The sequence below is a fragment of the Poecilia reticulata genome, linkage group LG22 (assembly GCF_000633615.1).
Source record: "Poecilia reticulata strain Guanapo linkage group LG22, Guppy_female_1.0+MT, whole genome shotgun sequence".
Taxonomy (NCBI): Eukaryota; Metazoa; Chordata; class Actinopteri; order Cyprinodontiformes; family Poeciliidae; genus Poecilia; species Poecilia reticulata.
The window spans coordinates 13,072,050-13,078,049 of record NC_024352.1 but is presented as its reverse complement, the minus strand read 5'-3'; the positions used below and the strand labels follow the sequence as shown (position 1 = coordinate 13,078,049).

Here is a 6,000-nt window from a genome sequence, read left to right as displayed (position 1 = left end):
ATGCATCTCTGCATAAAACACACCAACTACCAATCTTTAGGGCCCTGTGGATGGACAACTGAAGGAGTGTCTTACAAATCAGATTTTACATACGCAAAATGTGAAACAGAAAAAAAAAACAACAAAAAAAACACAAAAGATGCTAAAGAACTTTTATGTAAAACTATAAGTAAAATCCCATGTTTTTATTTTATTTAAGCAGATATGTATATTGCAGAAGATATTTTCCCTTCCTTCCCTAAAAATATCTCCTTTAGAAACCCAGCAACCACTGATTGATCCTTTTTTTAATGCCTATACGCGGGCAGCTCCACCTGTGTTCAGTGTAGCATTCAAGCATACGGCCATCCCCCATCAGTGTTCGCGGGAAGGAAGGAGGAGTTTAACCCCACATTGTCTGGGAGGAGTCCGCAGTCTCTTACCGCTCCGTCCCGGGATCGTTTGCTCGGATAATGTCGTGGAAGAAGATTCTTTAATACAAGTAAAATCCTACCTTGTGGCTGGAGCTGTTTCGTCCATTTTTACTGTAACATGCTCGTGAGGGACGAGGAACACGTGAACGCAGCGGCAGGTAGAGGAAACATTAAACGGTGAGTTGGAGGCGAACTTATTTCTCAGTCATGCTGCTTGTAAAGGACTTTGCTCATTACTCTCTTCGTCTGAAAATGCACCATCCGCTTCAAAGTACCGGCGCGGCTGTTTTGTGGTTTGAATAAAAGTTTTGCATGTTTCGTTTAAACATGCGCCGAATTGATTTCTCCTCTGACTTTTCATTGGCTGCAGCGAACATTAATCCCACCGTGGCAGAAGAAATCCCGCAGAAACACGCGATTGTCTGCTGATTTCAATTGTGTTGCGTTGAAGTGCCTTATAACGAATAATGGCTCCATGTTGCACTTAACCACATGTGCTTTTCCCATTCAGACCTACATTAATGTGCATTATAAATATTCAAAAGTAAAATAAAAATGTGCGAATGAGAAGAATTTTTATTTATGGTTTTCTTCTCGTAATAAAACAATCAAAAATATAAAATCCAAAATGAAATCAAATTTGGGCCATTTTGTTATGCTTTGTCACCCTCCACATCCCATCATATGCTAGCAAGGTATTTGCTTCATCCCGTGACGTCACAGTTGGGGTTGGAGGGATTGCTTTGGGCTCACAGAATAAAGTATGTTTTGATTGAAAAAGAACACAACCTTGTCAAAGCTCATCAAACATACTTGATGTTTCTACTCTTTAAAGCTTAAGTTTCTTGGGCATTTTATAAATTTGCAGATTTGGTTAATTTGACTCAATTTGTAATCTGCTATGGTGTCCCCGCTGGGGTTTACTTCCCACTTACCACAACAGTCGACAGTTTAAAGGAATGTCTTACATGCTGTTCACAGTTTACTGTAAACGGCATAATGTGGTTATGTGACTTATGTGTCATACCGGAGCCACTTAGAGCTGTTTTTATTTGATAAGGGTTCCTATTTTATGACAGTAATGCAAAGATTTAATATAATACCAAGTTAAATTATGTATATGAGAGTTGAGAATTTTTATAACCCTAAGAAAATACCCAACTACAGTGAGAAATGAACTCGTACACCGCGGTTCAAGTACAAAACGGTCTGTTTACGGACATATGAAGTGGAAGTAGGAAGTGATGGAATTGTAATTGTAGGTATGAAATGGCGGAATGAATTGTTGGAAAGGTCCTCTGGAGTCTTTTGTTTGCATATTTTGCTTGTATGGTGAAGGAATGTAGAAGTGTACTGAAGAAACAGAGCCTCTTGCATTCATGGGAATTGATGGAGAAAAAAAATGGCCTTCATTGGTTTGTTTCTCATGGCGAGCAACTTGTTTTTAAACAACCACTTATTATTATTATTATTATTATTATTATTAGTTTTTTTAAAGTCATTTTGTTTTTCATCACTGGTCTCTGATGAGAATATTCAATTACCAAAAACATGCACAGACCATCACAGTGGGGATTTGGGATTTATGCATTGGGAGCAGAGCTCATTCCACTAAATTCTTGCTGTTTCGGGTTTTGATGTAATCTATTATCTGTTTTGTATTGTTGCTTTGCTGTGTGCTGGGGTGGAAGTGCTCTTCAGCCACATACAGCGGCAACAAAAGGGGCCATGGGACCCCTGGAGTGGAGGGCCAGCCTAGAGCAAACAGATCTATGAATCGGTGAGGGAGAGTCCAGCATGCCTTTTGGCTTCTTAGGCCCTCAGTCATGAAGACGGCACATGGGAAAGTGTCACACCATCCAGCTACCTTTTTAAATGGGTTTTAATAAGAAAAACACAGGCTAATAATTAACTTATAGAGGCTTGTTGTGTTGCTCATCTATCTGTGTTGTGGTTCCAGTTTAAACCACAAAGTCCTCCTGTCTTATGAATCACTTAAGAAAGTGGTGATTAACTTGATTGATGATGATTTAGTTCCACCAATGTCATCTATTAATTATGACAATGGGAGAAAATATGCTAAAATGCCTTCTAGTTTTTCTTCTGGGAGGAAGCATGCTGTGTGATTGGTTTAATGTTTCATCTCTCTTCAATGGACAGAAATCATTACTTACCCACGTAATTGCTGCTGCTCTTTTGTCTATGTGTGAGTGTCTGTATGCACGTGTGTGTGTATGAGTCTCCTGCTTTTTGTGTGTTTTACTTGGAGATCAGTAATTGAGCTTCGGGTCACAACCACCAAGCACATATTTTTGGCTTTGTGTTCTGCATTTTCCTGTAGTAACCACAGGGAACATCAGTTATTTTTATTTTTTCCCCCCCTCCTTACTGGAACCAAATGGCTTCTGATACAAGTATGAATAGTAATTTCCTCTTCGTGGAAAACACAAGCTTGTTTTGGTGTTTGGTTTTCAACTTGTGAGTTGTGTTTTGTAGCTGGCAGGTCTGTCAGTTGCCCTAATTGTTTGGTAGTGAGGGAAGAGTAAACCGAGTGCTGCTCTCTCCCTTTTTTTGTCGCTTTGGAGACGCAAACAGCTCATTGCTTGTGAAGATGACATATTTACCACTAAAACTTCCCTAATCAGAAAATCTGTTGTTGTGGTTTTTTTTTTTTTTTTTAAGTCTGTTGATGCTGTGTGTGGGTCTGCAGCTAAATAAAGTGCAGCAGTCTGAAAGTGTTCCCTGCTCTTGTCTTTGGTGCTTTGATGCTTCAGGAGAGCAGCAACGTTCTGACAGCTGGCTGTTTGTAGGTGCTTGTTAATTCTAAAGCTGCTGAGCAACACCAATGTTTCATGTCTTTCCTCAGCGTATTGTGTCCATATAAGGGCCTGTGCATGTGACCTGTAAGGCATGGATAGCATCTGCGCTTCTTGTCACGGGGAGATGAAGTTCTCTCACTGCCTCTTGGTGGGAAAGACCCTGCGCAGGACAATCAAGATAGTACAAACAGAGGATCAAAACAAAAAACTTTCTGTTTCTCAGAATCTTTGTCTCGGTGAATTCAAAGTTGAATTCACTTTGCACTATGCGTTTCTATTTCGTGAAGCAGTATTTTAAACTTTTTTGGCTTTCAAAGCATGTTTAGTTTGTGGAAGGCCTGCAGCGTTCCTGAGTGGCTTCTATAAAAAGCCGTTGAAGTAAAATACGGTGTTGAGTGTCTCAAGAAACACCTTTGATTTGGTGGTGAACAGAGATGACAAGCGAGGCCAGGATTGACCCTGTCGATTCTTGCTGCCACACTTTACTTTCAAGGGTCTCAACAAACACTGTAGATGTCACAAATAAATAAAACTCAAACACTTGAATAAGTCGTGCTTTGGACTGGATTTAAAGTTTTTTGCTAATGGGTTGTTTTTTTTTTTTTTGCTTTGTGTCCTTTGCATCTCTTAATCCAAGCCTTGTCCAAATGGAAGATGTGTTTCCCAAAACAATTTGATAATAGCTTTTAGTAATGATTTCATTGACCTTAAATGTTGTAGAAACTGTACCAGGCCTGTCTATGGCGCTGACACGCAGCCACGAAAGTCCAAGGGAATCACAGATTGTCACGGAGCTTGTGCATAAAACACACGTTCTGAAAAAGCACTAAATGGAATGGTCTGCTTGAGGTTCATGACATGGAGTTCAGCCTTTTGGAGATATTCCACAAGCTTTACGTGTTCTTCCTGTGAATGCCATAAGTTGCAAGTCTTTGGTTCAGCAATCTCAACAGCAAAAATGTGAAAACATACAGGTCCATTTTCAAAGAGCAGAAAGGCAGCAAAGCTCTGTACAGTAAGTAGGTTTGCTTTATAACTATTATTGAGAAATGTTGGCCTAGTCTACATCAAAATATCAGTAACCATCTGGTACAGATAACATTATTACAGCTAAAAGCAACTAGATCATATTATACATGTGTGTTTACATTTTTGGTGTTACTACTTCAATATTCATAGCTAGTTCCACGGCAGGGTCCAAAAGTGGGTGACACCTCAACATACAGGAACTTTCTGTCAAGCTCAGCTGAACAGATCTTCTCCAGCTTAACCCATTCATTCTCCTCTACAGGCACAACCTACAGGCCTTTGAGGAGATTAATGTGTAGGTCTGAACTGAACTGAACCCATTCAGGGCCACCAGCTAAACAATAGACTGAAAGAGCCAAGAAGAAAATGAGGATTAAATGGAGACAGACTCTGTTTGCCAAATGAGGTATCAGATTAAGAGTTACCAAACTGGTAAATTAGGGAGTGTATGTAATTTAAATGGCACCAGATGATTTCATTCGTGAGTCAGAATTTCATTAACGTCAAAGAAACAACGGAAAGAGGAAACGCACGTTTTATTGATGGCAATATAAATCACAAAGGGAATTTGTTTACGTAACACGACTGCAGCTGAGCAGGGTTTCATGTAATTCACGCAGGCGAACAATATTTCTGTCTGATAAAGCGGTTTGTTGAACCCGACCGAGTGACGTACAGGGTGTGGATAAACCTTTCACAAAATATGTTAATGTCAGTGTTGGAGCAATGAGAATATGACAGAGACAAGAGAAATGAAGCTGTTGGGGGGGCGTAGTTTAAGTGCTGTATATGCGAGAGGTTTTTGGCGATGTGTAAACTACATCAGAGGCTTTAAATATAAATTAAAAGATGGATGTAAGTTTCGTAGATCACGTTTGCAGATCAGCTACAGCTTTGAAAGGCCATGTGTTGCTGCAAATTTACTATCCTCGTTGGTATGGAAATGAGTGAATCTGCAATGCTTACTCATTAGCCCTAAGATGCCATACAGGTCAATACGTCCAACAAAAGAAATTGTGATTGATCTGCCCTGCCTCTCTCCGGTAGCCATAAGGTCCACCTCACTATCTGCGTCCTATTGGAAAAGCAAACGCAGCTGGTGCTACAGAGTAAAGTGCTCTACTTCTGGGATGTTCAGTTGGCGCCATGTGTCTTGTATTGTCACACATGATGGATGGAGGAAATTTTAGGTACACGTTTACTTAAACAAGTCCCCCCTGCTCCTCAGTAGGTGGACAAAGACTTTCAGTGAGATTGTAAGAAAGATAAAATGCCTACTTACTTTTATTATTTTTTTTAAATTGCATAGCTCGGTGTGTTTAATCACGGTACTGTTCTCCCCCCTCCCCCCTAACTATGTGAGATTTATTGGCCTTTTTTACATTAAATAAGATATTTTTGCATCGCTAAAGCATAATTGCCTTGCAAATGGAATGCATCCAGCATGTCAGATACATCTTACTCTAGCATAATTACAAAAAGCAGCAAGAAAAGATTCTGATGCACATTAGTGCATCATCGGACACTTTGCTTCATATATTAATTTGTCTCAGACTTGGCCTGTGCTGTTTTGTAACTTATGATTACCGTTTTCTCACTCAGAAGCTTGTAGGCTCTGTGGAGCTTTGCCAACCTTCTTCTGCACTGTTTCTTTGGCGAGCGTGACGTTTCGGAGGGTCTTTGGCCGATGATGTATATTTGTGTTTTGTCGAGGAACATTTTCAGGCTCATTAGCACTT

At 40.0% G+C, this 6,000-nt stretch overlaps 1 protein-coding gene across 2 annotated transcripts in view; it reads left to right on the top strand.

Moving 5' to 3' along the window:
* Nucleotides 1-329: 329 nt before the first annotated feature.
* The window catches only part of tiam2a (TIAM Rac1 associated GEF 2a), a 77,109-nt gene continuing 71,438 nt past the window's right edge, over nt 330-6,000 (top strand). The window contains exon 1 of one of the 2 annotated variants that reach the window (XM_008399540.2): nt 330-590. The gene's annotated coding sequence lies outside the window, so the exon portion shown is untranslated. The remainder of the gene's footprint in view (nt 591-6,000) is intronic. The other variant, XM_008399539.2, reaches the window with a different exon arrangement.